General features: G+C 37.0%; 1 protein-coding gene across 4 annotated transcripts in view; it reads left to right on the plus strand.

Annotated features, from left to right (window-relative positions):
- The window catches only part of LOC123311432 (homeotic protein spalt-major-like), a 93005-nt gene that overhangs the window by 20536 nt on the left and 50435 nt on the right, over positions 1-22034 (plus strand). The window lies entirely within an intron of this gene.

Consider the following 22034-nt stretch of genomic DNA (forward strand, 5'->3'; position numbering starts at 1 on the left):
AGTAGATTCTACGTATGAAAGTGCCTAAGAAGGTTCAAATTTCAGATCTGTAACTTCGAAGACAAAAAAGTTATGAGAACTTTTCGGATTCGTGAAAATCTCAATTTTTGTTTATAACTCGAAATCTAAAAATGATAGGCCGATTCTGTTTTCAGATTTGGATTAGTCATGATAAAAGAGCTCGAGAATGTGTCATACGTTTCCTTCTAGCTGCTATAGTTCTCGAGATCCCCTCAGTAGACAACGAATTTTGCCCACCCTGTACTTACATCCTAATACTCGCACAAATAAAAATTATGTTAATTTTGATATTGAGCATCAAGATTAGGCTAATTTAAATCAGCTGATTTTTTTTTGTTTCAAATCATGATTTAAATCAATTGTTTTTTCCTCTTATACGGTGTGTCAATTTGGCAATATCTCCGCCACCATGCAAAAAGAGGTAGGACATTTTATACAGGGTAAGTTTTGACTCGTACAAATATTTCAAAAATAGATTGTTGAGGTCAAAAGAAACTTTTTTCCCATACAATTTCTTTCCATTTTTTTCAAAAATGCCTATCTGAAATTCTGAAAGAAACACTCAATAAACAAATTGGTCGATAACTACTAGGATAAGAAGAATGGATTCCACTAAATGTCAATGTTTTCGATATAGAATCATCTTCTACCTTTTTGACACATTTTGCGAAAATACCCTGTACATATATGGCTTGTATTCAATTATCGAGACCCAATCAGTACCAAGCTCTTACTTACGTTTTGGAATTGATGGTAATTTTCTCATGAGCACTCCATCGATAATGATATAGTGCGGATTAGAAAAAATATGAACGATTTAATATATTATGTTCTGAAGAATTGAATCTTGAATGAAAGCATTCAGTTTTTGCTCTCGAAGGAAGTCATCATCCGTAGTTCCAAGGTTCAGGGGCTCAATTTGCATAAAGTGTAACCAAACGTATACGCGCATATATATTTTATCGACATATCCGATCTGATCTCATTACGCTGAAACTTTCCATATGAATGGAAAAAGGGGACCTGAATAGAAGACATAAATATTGAATCTTTAGATGGCAGAGCGAGCACCGATCATACCATTCCATAAATCTTATTTTATTAATAGAATTTCATAGGAAAATACGTCCGCTGATACATTTGATTCGGCTCTGCGATATTTTCAATCAGGATCTCTCACCCCATTGACTCCCAGAGTGAATCCCATTGTTTCACGGTCGATGGAGATATTGAAAGGAATTAAGGATACTTTGGAACTTTCCCACTGAATCTATCCCGAGAGAGAGATATGGAAATTTGGCAAGACATTATTGTAGACCTTATCAGTACAACCAACAATTGATTTTTCAGTTTTGTGATAATTATTCTGGCACATTTGATACTATGGCTTTGTTTGAGTACAAATAGTATTCTTTCCATTTTTTCTGGGTAAGTGAAGTAAACTTCTTTCTGTACTCGATATCGACTCGAATTGATTTGATATGATACGAGACCTAAAATTAGAAACCCACAAACAATAACCTCTGCCAATGTTTTGTCTATTTCCGACTTCTGATCAATGTTCCTAAAAAATGAGGAAATAGGGGCCCCAAAGACAGCAGTTGTTCCGGAATCCTACCCCTGTGTTATTTTCGTCTAATTGTTTCCGTCTTTGTGGAATTCGTTTGTCTGAAAAACAGTAGACGCCGTAAAATAATTCACATTTTTTTCGATGACACGAGATACTGTGTAAATCCAGATGATGCCTCGGTTTTTGGTAACATATGGCACTTTATAAATCCGTATTCCCTGCCACCCCGGCACGAGCCACTAGTGTCTGGTGTAATATTTCTAAATATCCTTGACAATGTACACACGGAGTTGACTTTCGTATGGGGGACTGAACACGTGATTCATATTAGTAAATATGGTATTTTAAACGCCTATTTATCTTACGGTTTCGTACTCGAGTGAGTCCATGTTAATACGAGCTCTCAAATTGGCTGACAAGTTTCATTAATATCGGGGAAATTATTTTTTTACGACTCAATTCCAGGGAGGTCTCTGTCACTCGGTCTTTTTCAAGCCTCTGGCGAATCTCTGTATCTCGTTGAGTACGTGTCAGATGGACCAGGCCGTTCATAAATCATAATTATGACAACCTCTCTAGTACCCCTCAAAACATTCCTTTCCTGCCTCTTGAAAAATGTTATCAGTTTCTCAGATACCATTTGTATCTTTTCCATGTAATTTTGGGTAAAAGATGATCTCCACACGATCGAAATATGGAACTAAAACTTCGACATTCGTAATATGAATTGATTGGCGATGGTTAGGAAACGATTCTATGGATGCGGACATATGAAAGACTTATAATTTGGCAAGGGGTGTAGGCACTGCTTAATTCTTACAGCCGCATGAGACCCTCTCCATAAAGTCCGATCCACAATACCAGCCATACCGGTATCGATGTTCATCGAGCATAAAATCCCTTCGAATCATTTTCGAATCGACAAAATAGAAAATTGTCCTCCGTAATCCCACTACAACAGAGCCTAATTAAATCCATTTGCACTGATGCGATGCACATTGTCGTGCGAAAGGAGCTTTAGTGAATTTTGATCGAGGATGAAAAGAGCGATATAACATCTCTATCTGCAACAATAGCGTCACAATGTAAACACTATGACAAGCTGCTAATATGGGACGGAGGATGGGAATATATGTCGTCGGCCCCTACCGCTTGCTCGATTTTCCACAAGGTGGATCCAACCGGATTCTGTAACGAATGCACCCCATATCTCATATGTCCCTAAAGGTTGATGGTGATCTATTATAATATAACCTTATAAAACTGTGTCAGACTCATTTTTCTTGTTTTTGGAATAGGAAAGTTATTCAGAAATTAGGTTGGATCACCCAGTATAGATACGTCGATCAAATAGTGGACTCGAATGAGTGAATTCTCAAATCAATATCTCATACAATGAATTTATTATTGATTTTATATTTTTAGAATACATATGTATGTTTTTCATGAAAATGTCCTATTGAAGTGCATATAGCTGCAAATCTACTATTCTGCAAGTTTAAGAATAAGGCACTTAGAATCAATGAATGTGAGTAAAATGATTTCGACCGAAACTAATGAATAAAAACTGTTTTAACGCCCTAATACAAAATTATCTCTTCGACTCGTCGGCGCATTCACCATTTTGCACCCTGGCAATTTTCCACTTTTTCTCGAAATCCAAAAGAGTTTTTTCATTAAAAGTTTATGCCATTAATTGTTCAACTCTTTGGATGAATTTATCAAGCTCTTCATTGATGGAAATTGCAAATTAACTTCAGAAAAGGTCGAGAATATCGGACTTATTATGTACTTGATTAACATTGTTTCGTACTCAATTAACATTCGTTGTATTCGAGTTATTCAGTATATTTTTCATCTTTTGCCTGATTCTCAACAATTTATTCTATTTTCTGAAGTGGGGAATCGTATGTCATTGCTGTCACCCAGCTTTTTCTGAAAAAAAAAACATCAAGTGGACTTATATAAAATAACCTTTATTTTTTTACTCCAAACGAAGTACTTTTGGTCGTAGGTGGGGTACTACATTCTGTACCTACTCACTAGATAGTGAATATATCAAGAGAATTCAATGTATCAGTTGGTGAATTAAAATTTACCTAAGCAGAAGAGGTAAAAATGCAGGAGGAGGCATTTCTTCAAGAAAGATGGGGTCAAATATGCACAACTTCTAAGATGTAAAACTATTCTCACGTTTTCTCTAATTAAATTGAAAGAAAGAGTGATTTCTATGAAATTTTCGGTGTGTTTATAGCCTTTCATTGGTTTCTACTATTTCAGTTTGGGAGCATTAGACCAGGGGTAACTTTTTTATCAACAAACTGTCGAAGGTTTCGAAGAATGCCACCTTCATCTGAACCTTTAAGAACGTTTCAGCTTTCATATCCAAAGAACCAGCAAGTGAAAATGGTCTGAAATAATGTAACAATATTCTTGCTTATCTTTCCCTCTCTGACCAAACCTAACACAGCTCTACGACCCCTTATTACAGACCCTTCCTCGCGTCTCCGGCAAATTTCACGGGTCGCAAATTTCCAATAAGCGTTTTTTTGGCCGCGTAGCGTCGTTGTCAGGCGACACCGACATATGTCGCTCGACGCTTTACTAATATTAGTATTCCCCGTATGCGCCCCGGTAAGTAACCCAAGGCCTCGGAAGATATACGGGCCCACCTGCGTGGTAGACTGATGTCCCACCGCATGGGCTCTCTATTAGTGACATTCGGAGTGAATGCTCGTCCTCCCGTCCAACGGGGAACCGAATTGAATTGATAAGGATGTTCGATTCAATAAAATGGTAATATGAGTACTGGACAAAGACCCATTGAGCGTAATTTGTCGTTGGATTGTTCTTGGAAATGAGGACGGATACCGATAGAATCGCTTTATTATAATAAGTGGAATAAATTATAACGTTATGATTGGTGGTCTTTGTTTCAACGATGTGGGTTCGGTGGAAACCATTCAATGGGAATAAATCAAGAGCAACTGGTTGAAGACAATCATTTTTACATGTAAGGTATACATTTTCCGAAGAATTCGTTAAGAAACTACAGAGTGAAACAAGCCAGTGAACCAAAAAGCGCCTATATAAAACCTTCAAAATAACAAAATTATCATCCCTTGAAGTCGAATTCGATTCAATGATATGCAGCGCACGGATCTGTTCAAGAGAAAGTCTTTCAGCTTTCTTCATCAGTTATGAATAGGACAGTCGAATCGCGGAGGTATACTCCATTCACTTTTATTTTAGCACTCGGTTGGCCATGGAAATTTGACACATTTCACTCTGTATAGAACGATAATGTGGAGTTTTGACGCTTGTCAAAACATTTTTGGGTTTTAAATCAACGCTCCCGAAGGAATTAACAGATAATTACAAGAATATTAAATTCCTCAACAAAAATTATCTTGCATCAATATAAGTAAAAGGAATTAAAGGAAGTTTCAAGTCAAGATGAACTTCACCTTTGCACAAAACTTTCACATGAATAAACAATTAACAGGACAACTGGCGCGTATTTGTGGCTGTTCATCTTAATACATTGATATAATTATAATAATTTGGTATTTATTGGTGTACCAATGTAAATGTCTTAAGGTATACCTTAAGGACAATTCAAATGGAAAATAGTAAAATCAATTTTCGGGAACTTATTCTACGATGACATTAATCGAAAATACTGTAGTAAACTTTTCGCATTAATTCACTCAAACATAAAATTCTCAAATGCCACCACTTTTTTGGGTCTCCCAATAGAAGGAAATTCTTTGTCATCCTCTACATTCACAATCTTTCTGATTGTGGAAATATTCAGCTGAGATATAAGTCGTTTAGATTCAGATGAAACATTATATAAATTCTCTTACATTGAAAAAATATGTTCGCTACCGTCTGATTATGGATTTTAGAATATCAGGGTATAACTATTTGAATGAGCGGACCTGAATTATAAATAGCACTTCCTGAAACCCTGTCTTCTTTTTCAATCCATATAAAATCGGTCTGGTTCTGACACCTTCCTCACATTAATTCCGTCAGTAAAAAAAATGCATCGGTTGAAATCCATGTTTCACTTGAGGGAAACAGTGCAACTTCACGTAAAATTTTAATATTCTTTAATGGGGCTCTCCAAAATCTGGATATCCTGGAAGTGAGATGTTTATCTGAAGTAGCTATACAACTTTGCGCTTCAATGTTTTGAATACAAAAGCACAGCTGCTCGATGTCTTATCTGAGCCATCTTGTCTCTTCAGCAGATGTCAAAGGGCAACACAGTTATGAAATAGAATGGTACATCAAATACTTTCAAGGATGATAGTGAAAAATTGTCATCCACTGATCAAGGACTACATTATTGAAATTATAATACTTGAATTCCACCCTCGTGATATCATCGAAAAATTGTTGCAACGTTATATGAACAACAGTTTGCAAAATTCCTGATATAATCATGAGTCTACAAACGAAAATGATCAATAATACCTCTATTGAGTCATCGACCGCTCGATGCCAAATATAACAAACCAATATCGCGAATTACACGGATAGCTAGGGGGTGAAAAATCTCATATGCTGTTATGTTATGACCAACAGTCAATACAGGTCGCATTATTATGTTTGCATGAGGGCAAGCCTTCTCAATTCCACTCAAGGGATTGTCCACCCCCAACAAGTTATATTGCGCTCGTAAAAACCCGTTTTGTATTGTATTTTTCCGATTTTGCACGGGATATTTTACTACCCAGATATTTTACGATTCTCAATTTATAACTTTAAGAACTGGAGGTTAGTCGAAATAGCGAAGGTCAATTTTTTACGTTGAGAAATTATTCCAATTCTCGGGGTATCAAATTTGGGCCAAAGCTTGACTTTCAATTTAAAACAGTCTCTTAAGTTCGCGACGAAGTAGCTGGAAAAAGAATGTTCGAAATTGAGGGGAGACTGTACTAAGTGACTTATGTCCATAATAACCCCTAATTAATGACTTCGCAAACAGAAAACTAATAGACTCCATGACAAGAATGATGAGAGACAAGCGATTCGAAACGAATATTAAAAATGACATACCGAACTGCTGCCAAGTCTGGGGGCAGAGTATATAAAATATCGTTTTGCAGAAACGCAGGCTGTCATATCGTTGAAGTTGAATAAGAGGCAGAAGACTTGTAAATCGCCCTCTTTTTTAAAGTTAATGAGGTGTGGATGATCGCTTGCTACCGTAGACACCCGATCTAAATTATAAATAAGGCTGTGACAGAGTCTGTTGGACAAATGAGCTCCACTGACAGAAATGACAGCACGACGGTTGCAGGAATGAAAGAAATTTCCTCCTGATGACCATTGTTCTGTTCCTTGCGGGTTTGCTGATCTGCTAATCCATGGACATTCTTAGTTTGTTAGTCTAATTTCACTTTATCTGAGTAAATATCGAAATATGGCTACTGACCAAAAGATATATCTAAGTCAATGAGTGCAGCATTTCGTACTATACTTTCTGGATATTTTATTGCACATCCAAATGATGAATGTATTTAACTTGTCAATGCTTGTTTTATCCCATCTAATTATACGTTTTTGTTACAGGTAAGAGTCCTATTCCAATACACGCTCTAGAAATCCATTCGATTGGGTGAGTGCCGGTTTGAAACTGAGTTTTTTTTATTTCCTCTACTATTTGTGTCCCACTTAAAACCGTAAACAATAAGATAATGCCTCCGACTATATAATAGCCGGTTATATGGTTTTTAAATCCTTCCAGATCTATCGGCGAAATAGTAAATGATTCGAATCAGTGGAACGAGTTCATTGTTACCAACGAAAATAGACTTGGCATGGACTTGTCACTAGAGCGTTGGGATTTTTGGCCAGTAAATCAGAGTTCCCTAGTTGTTCGATGATTGAGAAGAATTTGAGGAATTTTTCGAAATGACAGGATATTTTAGTCGGGGGTGACGAACTCCGATGAAAATATGCATAAAGCTTCAACAAAACTGTGACAAAAGTTGATGAATATTGAGTATACAGACTGCTCTCTCGATTTTATTTGTTTCATTTGTTTCTCTTAATACTTTCGGTCTATTCTTACAGTAGATTCTTGAGGTCAAAAGAAACGCTTTTTTCCTTCACCATTTTTTCCGGATCAGCTCGGTTTAAAGGATACAGGCTGTTGAAAAACCATAAAAAAAATTTAATGTTGTTAATGATGAAATGAGTTTCGGAATATAGTTTTTCATTCATTTGATGAATCTTTTTCGAAAACAAGATATCACCCACGTCTTCAAGTTTTCTCATTATGACCATTACGTACCACAAAAATGCCAAAATTTCAAAGAACCCAACCCTTGAATCTAATTTGGACGCTATCTAGTGAATATTTGAACGTTTTGTAAAATTGAAGTATTCTTCATATTTTCTCGTAAAATGCGCCGTTTTCGAGTAATCTGATATTTAAAAACTAAAAAATATCTGTGAAATTTGAAAAATTTTGGTACTTTGGCTGAATACAACGCTGTTTGAAATATCCACAGATTTAGCTAGTTATTCTGAAGGTAATTTTGTCTCTCCAGGGGTGGCACAGCTCATTATGAAAACTTAAAACGGCTATATTCCTTTATCATGGCCGAATTGGAAAAAATGGTATAGGAAAAAAGTGACCTCATGAATCTACTGTTAAAATATTTGAACTAGTCAAAGACTGACCTTTATATCGATATCAAATATGCATAGTTAGGCACCGATTAAACATAAGAGAATGCGCAGGAGTGATACAGTCAAAAGCTTGCCTACTTTTGACCATCTTCATCTTGGACAACTTTGGGCATTCAGCATTCCGCATGAAACACCCTGTATATATCGATATCATCATCAAAAATCCGCGGAAATCCGATTAATGCTAAGCCCCTAATGAAATTTCAATTAGCGTAAAAATCGAATTCCGAAATGATATTTTGCACCGGCTGAAACGGCCATAGGAAATGCAAGAGATTGATATAAAGCCTTTAATGAATTCAATTTCAATTTGGCTGCGCGTTATATCGAGCTGATATAAATTCATGCCGCTACGAGGGGAACATTTCGAATTGAATGATGAAAATTATAGGAAAAGGAAGGATATGAATTTATACGATTCCGACATGATTAAATTCTTCTCTAATTTCCTGGAAATCTTTATGGGCCCTTTGTACGAATTTCCTTACGATAACGAATTATCTGATTGAACTCGAGGGGTCGCAGGATATTCGAATTGATGATTTGGAAGACTCAAAAATGGATTCTGATTCCGAAATTTCATTCCAGTCAAAAGTGCAAAAGACACGAACTTACAATGTTGGTACTACAATAATTCAATAATAATTGTAGGTGCATTTCGAAATTATACAATTATCATTATTTTGGAAAAACATACTCGGTTGATGTCCTGAAATACTACCTACTTTTACTTGTACTTTTCGAATACATTATCGTTTAAATGAGTAACTAATGAGGATAAGGCTTCATTTACGAAGCTAATGGAATTTTTTCACACATTTTAAAATCGAGTTAGACCCAAAGTAGTTTTCAAGAAAAAAATCGAAGCATCATTCAAACTTTCAATGGGTTACATACTATCTATGGCAATTTCATCAAACCTCTTCATTCTATTTTCATTTTTTGATATATCTGGAACAATTTTAGATTCATAGGAGGAAAACCATTGTAGATGTTTGGGTTATTGGTAAACTCATGAATCAATAACATCCTGTATGTTTCCTCCCCCTGAGCAGTCTAGGTGATTTTGTCTGAGCATCATAATAAGTCAATCACACATCAGTTATGCCGTGTGTATTTCAGGAACTCCCATAGATAAATTCTAATTAACGTCCAGTCTTTCGATTGATATAATACTCGATTTCTGGAAAAATATCGGCTATCTAACAATACAACAATATTTCATTACCATTAATTATGTATGCCACTACCTGTTGGTGGAAATAAATAATTACACAGCGAATTATGAAGGTACAGAACAAAGTTCGAACATTAGTTGGTAATACATAATGATATACCTTTTAATATGCATTTCTTTCTCTCGTCATTCCATAGTGCAAATATCATTATTTATTCTTTATGGCCATAAAAATTCTTGGAACGTATTGCAAGTAGCATTCGCTTTGAGTAAGCATGTAATTAATTCAATTAGATAGAAGCTATTCAGTTTTTTCCCATCAGTGTATGGCACAACTCAAATCATTTTGTTCGAATGTAATGTTTTCGAAATACTGAGAACAATTCGAAATGATGTATAACTCGATAAGGGTTATCTTCAGTACGAAGGAAGAATTATTGTTTCGATTTGTTTCCGTCGATTCTTTGTAATCCCAGGTTTTCTGTTGTTCGTGTAGAACAGGTAAACCAATAAAATGTCGTAATATAACAGTGATATTACGTGACGTGGGAAAATCATAAAATAATTCAATTTCAAGATAGAGCTGTTTATGGCATAATTCCTTTCGCGCCCATTTACAATACTTTTTTAATACTTTTGGTCACGACACAGTTCTGTGGGAGGTAGGGCACGCTACCTTATTGTCATTTTCCGTATAACCCCAAGAGTTACTCAGGGGTGAAGTGTTGGAGCTCTAATTTATACCTACTGTATGAGTGCATAATTCTTGCCTGGTGATTGAAGTCACCAATTTGATCCAGAGTTAATATGATTTTGTCTTCCTAAATCAATCAATCGAGAATTGTACCTAGAAGAATAGTTACATAATTTTCTCCATTTGTTTTTCGTAATACACTCCAACAAAACTCCGGTGAGAGTTGAAAAATCAGTTGAAATTCGATGATTTCGTGTGGGTACAAAATTTTGACAAGTTGATTAATGATACCAGTGGTCCTACGAACTTATTCTTTAAGGCTTGAAGATGATTTAGTGCCCGATATAATCGGTATTGTTGTCCCACCCCACGAGAATCTTCAAATCTGCACCTGTTCCCTTTTCTTAATGCTTACGGACAAATGGATCCATCTAGATTTAGCAATATTTCACCTTCAAATGAATACCTTTTAAATAAAGCATATGCAGAGCTGATTTCCATAATATACTCTGCTCAGCCTCAGGCGTAAGCGTGTTCATGATTAATCAACAAACTCCCCGTGGGAGTCATGTTCTGCAGGTGCCTTACCTTCTAATGAGTTCGAGCTCCAAAACGTTTCACTCCAGAAACGAATATAGGAGACATGAGACCTCAGGGATAATCAAAAATTTAGCCGAAAATTTAGTCAGCGTAACCCCTAGGAAATGTTCAATGGATTTATTAATTATGTTTAAAATTAATTCGTTGAACAGCATCAAGAATACGTAGCCAATTTTAAGAAATATTTGTTTGAGTAGTAGTCGAAAAACACATCGGTATGCCATTCTTCCGTGGAAATCCCAACAGTCAGTTCCACGCAAGTATAATTGGTTTATTTTCATAGGAACGAACTGTATATAAAACATAAATGTAGCCTTTTAATCCGCATAATCCAAATTTAGTTTAATAGATCCATAAATCCGGACAATAAAATGAAATTAACACATGTTGGGCATCAATTCGAACAGGCATCAATTTATATTTCATAGAAACGCCATATCGTTCGTAATTCGAAACTGTAAATACACCGTGTATGTGTTTGTGTGTGTGTGCAAGTTGGAGCTTGTTATCGATCCCATCGCCGAAAACAAAACATGATCAAAACGCGACTCTGCATACACCTACGGATGAATATTTAATAAAAATGGTGTATTTCAGTAGTGTCTGAAAATGGAAATGGACGTCCATTAGGTAATTAACCTCACAAACGATGATTTACAAACAGTATTAAGCGAAGAACCGCAGTGTCATCAATTATTGTGATATAAGCCATAATTACAACAGAACCCATTAATAACTTGTAGTTATACTCGGAAAATACCCTTTATTCATTAAGTGGCACCCCTTGAGGCAAGGTTCATTCTACCAGCATGCTGATACTTAGATAAATAATCTTTTTCTACTTACATATTTCCTTTTCGTCAATTTTCCAATATTGCCCTCTGAAAAATCCCCGTGGAAATGAAAAAATCATCAATTGTATTGAGTACTACCGTGGTGGATTTTATTTGGCACCTTTTCATTGAAAAAGTCATGTTTTTACCTCGAACATGATTTGTCTAGCTCTTGGAAATATTCTTCCATTGCAGAATATCCTCTGACCTAACGTCAATTCATGCTTCAAAGCGAATTTACGAACCGACACATCCTTCTAGGCAGCCTAATATTTCTTAACACCTTCCTCAGTGATACAAGAAGGTATTGCATCTGTGAAGATAATTAGTTAGCCCAAAAGATTTATCCTGCGTCAGAATAACCCACGCAGAACTGAGATCCAGATTATATCTTCGTTATAAAGTGTGGGGCATATTTAGAACAGTTTCCAGATCTTATCAGAGATGAGAGGGGTCTTCTATCTGGTAATGGATAGGAAAACACTATGCTTCAATGTAGACGCATTAGTATTAAGCTATATAAATAGCCGGCATGTCATTCAAGTTGTGTACCTCGGGAGGTGAATGGGGTATATTGAAGATGTAGATGGGCATCGAAATAACTGGAGTAGGTCCTTTAGTTATTGCACACATGAGTTGCCCTCACTGGGCTTTGAACTCATTGTGTATTGTGAGCTCAGTTTTGTACTTGATAACCCGATGATCATTGGTTCCAGATGCATGATCCTACTGGCATTCAAGAGAGTCTAGAATGAAAAATACCCGGCGATAACATCCCGAAGAACTTCATGAAATATTTCAGCGGTTAATCACTAGTCTATTTCACGATCAACCATGAAGTCTGTTTATTTGCATTCCATTCCATGAGTAACAGAATCATTTCCGATTTCATCTTCCTACGGATGATAATGGGAAAAGGAGAATCGTGCGAGTATAGTGCGATGTGAAAATAGATTTCTCGCAAATACGACATAAAGCAGGAGTTGACGCGTGGACCTGCTGATTATCATGATTAATTCAAGCGTTGGTGACGTCTAGATGAAAGTTTTAAAACGTTGAAGGGTTTGATTACCTCCGCTAGAACTTTGCGAGTGTCAAAACTTGAATTGAGAAGATGAGGCTGAATATTTCATCTTTAACGTGTCGGTTGTCGTTGTATGCTTTTGTTCTACTTGCACCAACAAGTGAATTATTCAGTTTCGTGAATTAGCAGGGATAATATGAATATTAATGAAGTCTACGTCTAGGTCAACGGTAGATCAGAGATGCAAACGGTTGGAAAGCACTCACAAATATGGGCAATATCGTTGATTATTTATTAAATCGATATTCGATGGCAGCATCTGAAATTTATACTTTGCTAAGTAGGGCCTCAATGGTATGGCCGATGTGCTCATATACTTATCCTGCACTTTTATTTCATTCGTATAGTCCTAATATGTGTAGGGAAGTGATCAACATTATTGGTTGTACATGATCTAGAATGTTTTAGATGACAGTAAGAGTAACATGTATCATCATTATCATCATCATTATCATAGCAACGAACAATAACTTATTAAAAGTGTCATTGTGAAGTTTGAGGTCAAAAAAGTAAACCAGAGTTACTCAATGAATTAAAAGAAATTGTGAAAATCGAAAAATTGGAGTATCGAGCCATCATCAAGTACCGTATTTAAGGGTTAAGAGGTAAACAGATTTACGAAGATATGCTCAATACCCTTGGTGATCAATGTCCTTCGTATGCGACCGTGAAAAATTGGACTGCAAGCTTCAAAAGAGGTAAATTTTCCATTGAAGATGATGACCGATCGGGAAGGCCAGTTTCTGTGTCAGTCCCCGAAAATATCGATGCAGTTCATGACATGATTTTATCAGACCGTCGAATTGGGCTTAAACGGATATCTGAAGCACTGAATATTTCATACGAACGCGTTCATCATATAGTTTACGTAAATTTGGACATGAGAAAAATTGCTGCAAAACGGATCCCCAAATGTTTGAATGTTGACCAAAAGCGTGCAAGGGTAGAAGAATCGCGTTCGATCTGTGCTCGATTTGAAAACTATGTAGACTTCTTAAACCGAATTGTTACTATGGATGAGACTTGGGTACATGTCTACGATCCAGAAACGAAACAACAATCGATGGAATGACGACACTCTGGTTCTCCAAGACCTAAGAAGTTTCGTGTCCAAAAATCTGATGGAAAAGTTCTTGCTTCAGTTTTTTGGGATTGCCATGAACATGATTGATTTTTTGGATAAGGGTAAAACAATAACCGGAGATTACTGTTCGACAATACTGACACTCTACGGGAAAAAATTAAAAAGAAAAGACGCGGAAAGCTATCCAAAGGTGTTTTGCTTTTGCAGGACAACGCCCCTGCACACAAATCTCATGTTGCAATGCAAAAAATTTTATAGCAAGCTAAAATTTTTTCAATATATCCTCGTACCTCATATAAAACATTCATTTCATAGAGGTTGGAATGGATCATAATTAATTTTCCAGTATACGATGAAAAGTTCGAAATAGAATTTGAAAATTTTCAATTCATCAGACGAATTCTTCTGTAAATTTGAGCACTTAAGGATGGTTTCGACAGTCTGACAATGTTTTCTTTCCTATCACTGAAATACTGGAGTTATTGCTGAAAAGAACTGACTATACGCGAGGTCCATTGAAGATCCTGAAGAGGTATTTCAGACATTGAACTGTCACATTGAAAATGAGAGTCTCAAGTTGGGCATAATCCAGTAGTTTAGATAAGTACTTGACTGAGTAAATGAATTTCTTAGCAAACAAACGATCTTCTTTCGAGGAAAAAATGCAGATAATGATCAGGACACCCTGGTACGAATCCCAAAGAATTTAATTCCTAAATTGATTCAGTTAAGAGAATTTCGAAATATCAATCTTCCCGACACTACAACCGATAATCCTTTCTGCAATTAAACGAGGAATCTTGTCCAAACACTTCCGCCCGAGCCTCTTATAAAGCCGTAAACGCCAGCAAGTGACCATTCGTCGAATTTATTCCGTTTTAGATGCCACACATTCGGAGATACCTTTATTTTTTCACCTGCCCCCCTCGCTCGAGATCAGCTGCGTTACGGCAAAGTCAGTTGCTCATTTGAATACCTACAAATACTCCCCCGCTCGCTGCGTTTCCGTCGACGTCTCCCGCACCTGTCGCCCTGTATCGATGTCGAAGTCAAATAAGAAAAACACCCCCCTACATGGGTAACCCCAATTAGGCGGACTCACCCTTTCGCATGAACCCGACGACAGGCCGATAGGAACGGGATAGGATGGATGGTTTTGGCCGGCGGACGGGCATTAGCATTTTTTCCGAAGCGAAAATGAATTATGGGCCTAGTGATAGTGTCACTTCCTGAGAGATGATTCCTTGCGCCCGCCTGTCGGCGGTAACGGTGGTCGCCGGGGGTGCATCCGGAGAGGAAGGAACAAAGGTGGTTGTGTATTTGGAATGTTAAAAAGTGGAGTCCATTTATTTCAGCAATAGCATTACGTCACGTGTCACGAACCGTATCCTATTGGTATCAGCGGAGGATCTGCTAATAAGTGAGCTTAGAGCCCCATAAGCTTGGTTTTCATCCAGTCGAAAAATCTTTCACAATTTACCCAAAAAGATGGAGTCAGTCAAAAATCGTCAAGACGGAAGGGTTGCTCTTTCGGAATATTCATCACTCAAGATCTGCGATGATTTTTCTGGAAGTTACACGTGTAGAAATTTGACCTTCGAAAAATTTCCAAAATGATGGGGTCAGTTGAAAAAAATCGTCAAGACCGGTTGCACCGAGCTCGATGAAGGTTCGAGATTCATTACAAGAAGAGTTGCTCTTTCAGAATATGTATCACATTTCTATCTACGGTTATTTTTATCGAGAGATAAACCTCTCGCAAGCTGACCTTCCAAAAATCCTGAAAAAGCTGGGTTCAGTTAAAAATTCGTCAAGACCGAACGGTTGTTCCGAGATGGATGAAATTCTCAGATTTATTACAAATAGAGTTGCTCTTTCAGAATATGTATCACATGTCTATCTACGATTACTTTTCTTGAGAGATAAATGACTCGAAAGCTGACCTTCGAAAAATCCTGAAAAAGATGGGTTCAGTTAAAAATTCGTCAAGACCGAACGGTTGTTCCGAGATGGATGAAATTCTCAGATTTATTACAAATAGAGTTGCTCTTTCAGAATATGTATCACATGTCTATCTACGATTACTTTTCTTGAGAGATAAATGACTCGAAAGCTGACCTTCGAAAAATCCTGAAAAAGATGGGTTCAGTTAAAAATTCGTCAAGACCGAACGGTTGTACTGAGATGGATAAAATTCTCAGATTTATTACAAAAAGAGTTGCTCTTTCAGAATATGTATCACATCTCCATCTACGGTTACTTTTATTGAGAGATAAATGACTCGAAAGCTGACCTTCCAAAAATCCTGAAAAAGCTGGGTTCAGTTAAAAATTCGTCAAGACCGAACGGTTGTTCCGAGATGGATGAAATTCTCAGATTTATTACAAAAAGAGTTGCTCTTTCAGAATATGTATCACATGTCTATCTACGATTACTTTTCTTGAGAGATAAATGACTCGAAAGCTGACCTTCGAAAAATCCTGAAAAAGATGGGTTCAGTTAAAAATTCGTCAAGACCGAACGGTTGTACTGAGATGGATGAAATTCTCAGATTTATTACAAAAAGAGTTGCTCTTTCAGAATATGTATCACATCTCCATCTACGGTTACTTTTATTGAGAGATAAATGTCTCGAAAGCTGACCTTCCAAAAATCCTGAAAAAGCTGGGTTCAGTTAAAAATTCGTCAAGACCGAACGGTTGTTCCGAGATGGATGAAATTCTCAGATTTATTACAAATAGAGTTGCTCTTTCAGAATATGTATCACATGTCTATCTACGATTACTTTTCTTGAGAGATAAATGACTCGAAAGCTGACCTTCGAAAAATCCTGAAAAAGATGGGTTCAGTTAAAAATTCGTCAAGACCGAATGGTTGTACTGAGATGGATGAAATTCTCAGATTTATTACAAATAGAGTTGCTCTTTCAGAATATGTATCACATCCCCATCTACGGTTACTTTTATTGAGAGATAAATGACTCGAAAGCTGACCTTCGAAAAATCCTGAAAATGCTGGGTTCAGTTAAAAATTCGTCAAGACTGAACGGTTGTGCCGAAATGGATAAAATTTTCAGATTTATCACAAAAACAGTTGCTCTTTCAGAATATGTATCACATTTCTATCTACTGTTAATTTTGTCGAGAGATAAACGTCTCGCAATCTGACCTTCCAAAAATCCTGAAAAAGATGGGTTCAGTTAAAAATTCGTCAAGACCGAACGGTTGTGCCGAGATGGATGAAATTCTCAGATTTATTACAAAAAGAGTTGCTCTTTCAGAATATGTATCACCTTTCCATCTACGGTTACTTTTATTGGGAGATAAATGACTCGAAAGCTGACCTTCGAAAAATCCTGAATAAGATGAGTTCAGTTAAAAATTCGTCATGACCGAACGGTTGTGGCGAGACGGATGAAATTCTCAGATTTATCACAAAAAGAGTTGCTCTTTTAGAATATGTATCACTTTTCTATCTACGGTTACTTTTATCCAGAGATAAACCTCTCGAAAGCTGACCTTCCAAAAATCCTGAAAAAGCTGGGTTCAGTTAAAAATTCGTCAAGTCCGAACGGTTGTGCCGAGATTATATTCATCACATTTAGATCAACGATGAGTTTATGACACTAGTAGGATGACCTGAATCGAATTTTTGGATGAAGCCTGTTTTCATATTTCTGGATATGTCAACTCTCAAAATGCAAGAACGAGGAGTCGCCACAAACCATTTTTTCCTTAGAAAATTGCAGTTTGTTGTGCTTTCAGTCAGATGCGAACAACTGTATGACCCATTTTGAATGAAACTTCAACTGCAGAACGTTTAAAAAAAACTTAACAGGTTTTCAATATCTGAATTGAATTAAATCAGTCAAATTGAACTACAATTGAGTTGAATAATGTGAATGCTTGTAAACTGTAGAAAATAATATGTTGAGAGATTGCCTGCAACGAAGTTATTTATAGGCTAATGCTTCCTCTCATCAAATACTGTTGATTATATCGCCATCGTCGATTTTTTGGCTGGGTTGGACCACATCTCGTTACCTCCAGGTCTTCGAATGGCGCAAAAGGCCTCGTGCATTCGAGAGGTATCACGAAATATCCAAAAAATTCTATAAATTCGCACTAGAACCGGTTTCGCGAATCCGATAATAAAAGGAGTTATGACCACCATTAATTTTATTTCGCTTTATCTCCGAATCCTGTCAGGCTTCGTTCACATTAACGTCATAGTTAATTATCGAATTATTTCATTTCGTGTTTGTTACCATAAACCATAATTTCGACTCTTCATCCGTCATGATCCTGCAGTCGTTAACTGACCGCTGATAACTCTGGAGATGATCTCGATAGTGGCTTCAAGGGAATGCGAAATTTATAGGTTAGTCATGAAGGGACAGTTTTCTTGAGTGATGCTCATTTCGTCCAATATACAAGACAAGCCTTAACGAGCCAAATTCTGTTTGAAAACTGTTGCTTCATGTTCAATTCGTTTTTCATTGATTACCGGATGAGCATGCTCATCTACAGATGACAAGAAGGCCACTTCAGGTAACAATTCGTACCCTGATTTACATCGGAACATTTCTAACCCTTTTTTCTGAGACCCAGATATCCGTGATTCGAAGAAATTAATTTTTGAACGTATCGGCTCGTTTACTTTCATCGTTTCGTTAAGATGAATGGAAAATATTTTAATGCGTTAAAATATAATTTCTGAGATCGCTTCTTTTTCTGTTTCTCCCCTCGAATTCCTTCCAATTAGTGAGAAAAAGTATCGGAAAGAGGAATTTTATGGCTTCGAAATGATAATTCGAGGATTGGTGGTCGTTATTTATATATGAGGAGTTTTATTGTATGTGATAGTGTGGACACTGGACGGTGTCGTTCTCTGGGGCAGGTAGTATTTTCGGGCAATCCTAGATTTTTTTTTAGTTAACTGAGACAAACACACCCGACGTTCAAGAAAAGATATATTCAATGCATCCTTGTCGATCAGAAAGGTTCGATATATCTTCGATGAGGTTCGTTATTGGGATTGGGGATTAAAATTGAGACTGGGGACGTTAAATTTCTGGATAAAATCACGGAAGAAGTCTTCTTATTCTACACAAAAACAACATTGTATGTTCGCCCATCTTTCAGTGGCAATTAAAGAATCATATGGCTACCAAGCAAGATCGTAAATTAAAAGGAACGATTTATGAAAATAACAAATCCGACAGCATGCTTCCATACACTCTGACTAAATAAAAGAGTCCTTTGCTTAGTGGAGTGTTTATTACTTTCATTTAAAATGTTAACGGCATCTCAACAATCTTCTGGATAAATATTTATTATGAGTGCGAAGAGTTGATCCGTTGTTCCCTTCACGAAACTATAAAATATATTTTATTGTCGCATGTCCGGAGTTTCAGTAGATGCCCAGCATATGGCCTGTGTTGTCATAATTTTAATGGATTTGCCAGGATGGGGCGCTTCGGCCTCATCTTCTTCGATACATATCCTCGGAAACCATCCATAGAAATAAAAGTGACGTAAGACATGTGACATGTGACACATGACAAATGACACGTGGAAACAAAAAATACCTTGACGACACCATCAGCATGGTGTACCTGAAAAGCCATTGTATAATCATTATTCAACCTGGTCCGGCACTGTACCTCGATTCTCATCCGATTGGTTTGATTTAAAACCATAGGCCTGCAAGCCGTCAAAATACCCAACATGTGTCGACGAACAATTTTCCATTTAGCTACTATTTAACGACGATTTGAGACGACACACTGGAAATAAGAAAAATGCGGTTGTTCAACTCCTAGATGACGGATCCGGAGCCAATTAAAATCTTATAAATAAAAGAGTGTGCTGATGATAGCTTCGAGATGTGGCACACAAGCACCAGGATTTCTAGGAGGTGTCTTCTTACATATCCGATCGATTTTATTGCTGATTTGATAGTCATCGATTCGAGATTGAAGGCGAATTGGAAATTTATATTATGTCATAATTAAATGAAGATATTTCCTTTTTAGGAATTGGATATCAGCATTTGACAGACAGTTTCCTACTCATTTAAGTTCTCCTGGTTTCGATGGAAAGAAAAACTGAAAGAAGTTTTTGAATCGATTATGAAACTGTCTGTTAATATTGTAACTACCAGTTGGATATTTGTTTTATGGATGTACTGGATCCACATCGAAGTTTTCCGCTATTCTACAATATTTTGTACCTGAGAAAAAGTTTGACAGTTCATGCTTGAACTTGCAGACTTCTTTTGTATGTTCCAAAAAGGATTGTTTGTTGATCAGAGTCGATAATACTGATAGATATCGTCTTAGCAATGGATTCATCCCTAGAAACACCACTAAATCAAACAGTAGGCAGATGACCTTATTTTTTGTGCAATGAAATGAAGAAAATTTCGAAGATATATCTCTTTCATTAACGAAAACGCGGAAAAAGTTCCACTTATCTCAAAAGCTATGCTCCTTCACGAAATATTGATGGTTTTTGGAGAAGGAATCAGCAGATGGTAAAGGAAAAAGTGTTTCTTTTTACCCCAACTACTCTTAAAACATTCTTGAGGTAAAAAAAAACACTTTTTTTCTATACCATGTTTTGACTTTTCAAGTTGTCCTATTAAAAACAAAATTACCTTCAGAATAACTAACTAAATCTGTGACACTACACATATGTGGATCTTTTAAACAGAGTTGTACTCAGCCAAAGTACCCAAGTTTTCAAATTTCACAGATACTTTTTAATTTTTGAACATCAAATTACTGGAAAACGGCGCATTATACGAAAAAATATGAAGAATACTCTTATTTTACAAAACGTTCACATATTCATTAGATGGCGTCTAACTTAATTTCAAGAGCTGGGTTCTTTGAATTTTTGGTATTTTTATGGTGCATAATGGTCATAATGAGAAAACTAGTAGACGTGGGCGATATCTTGTGTTCGAAAAAGATTCATCAACTTAATGAAAAACTATATTCTGAAATTCATTCCATTCGATAAAACCGTTTGTAAGATAGAACTGAAAATAACATTTTTTCATGGTTTTTCAACAGCCTGTATCTTTTGAAGCGAGCCTATTCCGAAAAAATGGTAAGGGAAAAAAGTGTTTCTTTTGACCTTAAGAACTTATTGTAAAAATATTTGTACGGTTCAAAGACTTGCATTACACGTTGCATCATCATCAAAACTCGGCCGATATGAAAGACACAAGCTTTCGTGTAACATCCAATCTATACCACGATTATCTCGCATGTTATTCTGCAAGAAACCGTAAAACGGTGCGGAGGTCAATTCTAAAACTCAAACGACGAGCTCACAGTCTAAAACCTAGTGTAATACCAGCTAATTCCATCAAAAAGAAGCGCCAAACCCGCCGACAACGAAGCCGTTCCGCTTTCTCGCGCGTTTTCTTCTCGGATGTCCCCCAGTCGGGCCGTTTCTCTCCAAGTGGCTTTAATTGAATTGTGTGTTTAATCTTACATTTCGCAGTTGTGCAAAATCGCAATTTCGTGACGTCCGAGTATCGAAGAAGGCGCATGTGAACCCGGGTCCACGGTTCGCCTAATGGAGTTCGTGCCTGTACGTCGATTGCATCACGGTGTCATTTGTTGTTTATTTATGACGTTTCCGCGGTGAAGTAGTGCTCGGTCACCATAGAAATATAAGCTAGATGGTTGATAAAAAAGTAACGAAGACGGAGGAGATCTTCGGATCTGCCGTCAGTCGGACTGTGGAAGCGTTAACGGCAAGATCGTTTTGGGCGATACTGATGCGCTGATGACTTGGTGGTGGGTAATTTGAGGGAATTATGGTCGGGAGATGAGCTTCCAACTGCCAGCAGTTGCTAGCTAAAATCTCCATCACTTCTATCGAAGGGTAGCAGAGTTCTACGTCAATGCCAACTTTGAAGTGGGTATGACTGCCAAGTAGCATACGGAGGTTGATGCAGCTGCTGAGGAAACTCGTGAACTAGTGCCCAGATTGGTCCAAAATAGAAAGAGAGAGAGAGATCTAAGGATGTATATAACCCTTAGAATAATCGTTTTCAACGCTCCAAGCCAAAATTTTGGCGACAAATAACAGAACTCTGCCTACCTAGACAAAATCAATGGAGAGAAGAGTGAGAACTTTGATTGCCACAAATAGTAAGGAGTTCTTGAGGCAGCATCAGTTGAACTCGTGATCCTGCAAGCGCCTCACTGTGTTTGACTGGGATCTTCATATAGTTATGC

The sequence above is a fragment of the Coccinella septempunctata genome, chromosome 4, assembly GCF_907165205.1.
Source record: "Coccinella septempunctata chromosome 4, icCocSept1.1, whole genome shotgun sequence".
NCBI classification, from domain to species: domain Eukaryota; kingdom Metazoa; phylum Arthropoda; class Insecta; order Coleoptera; family Coccinellidae; genus Coccinella; species Coccinella septempunctata.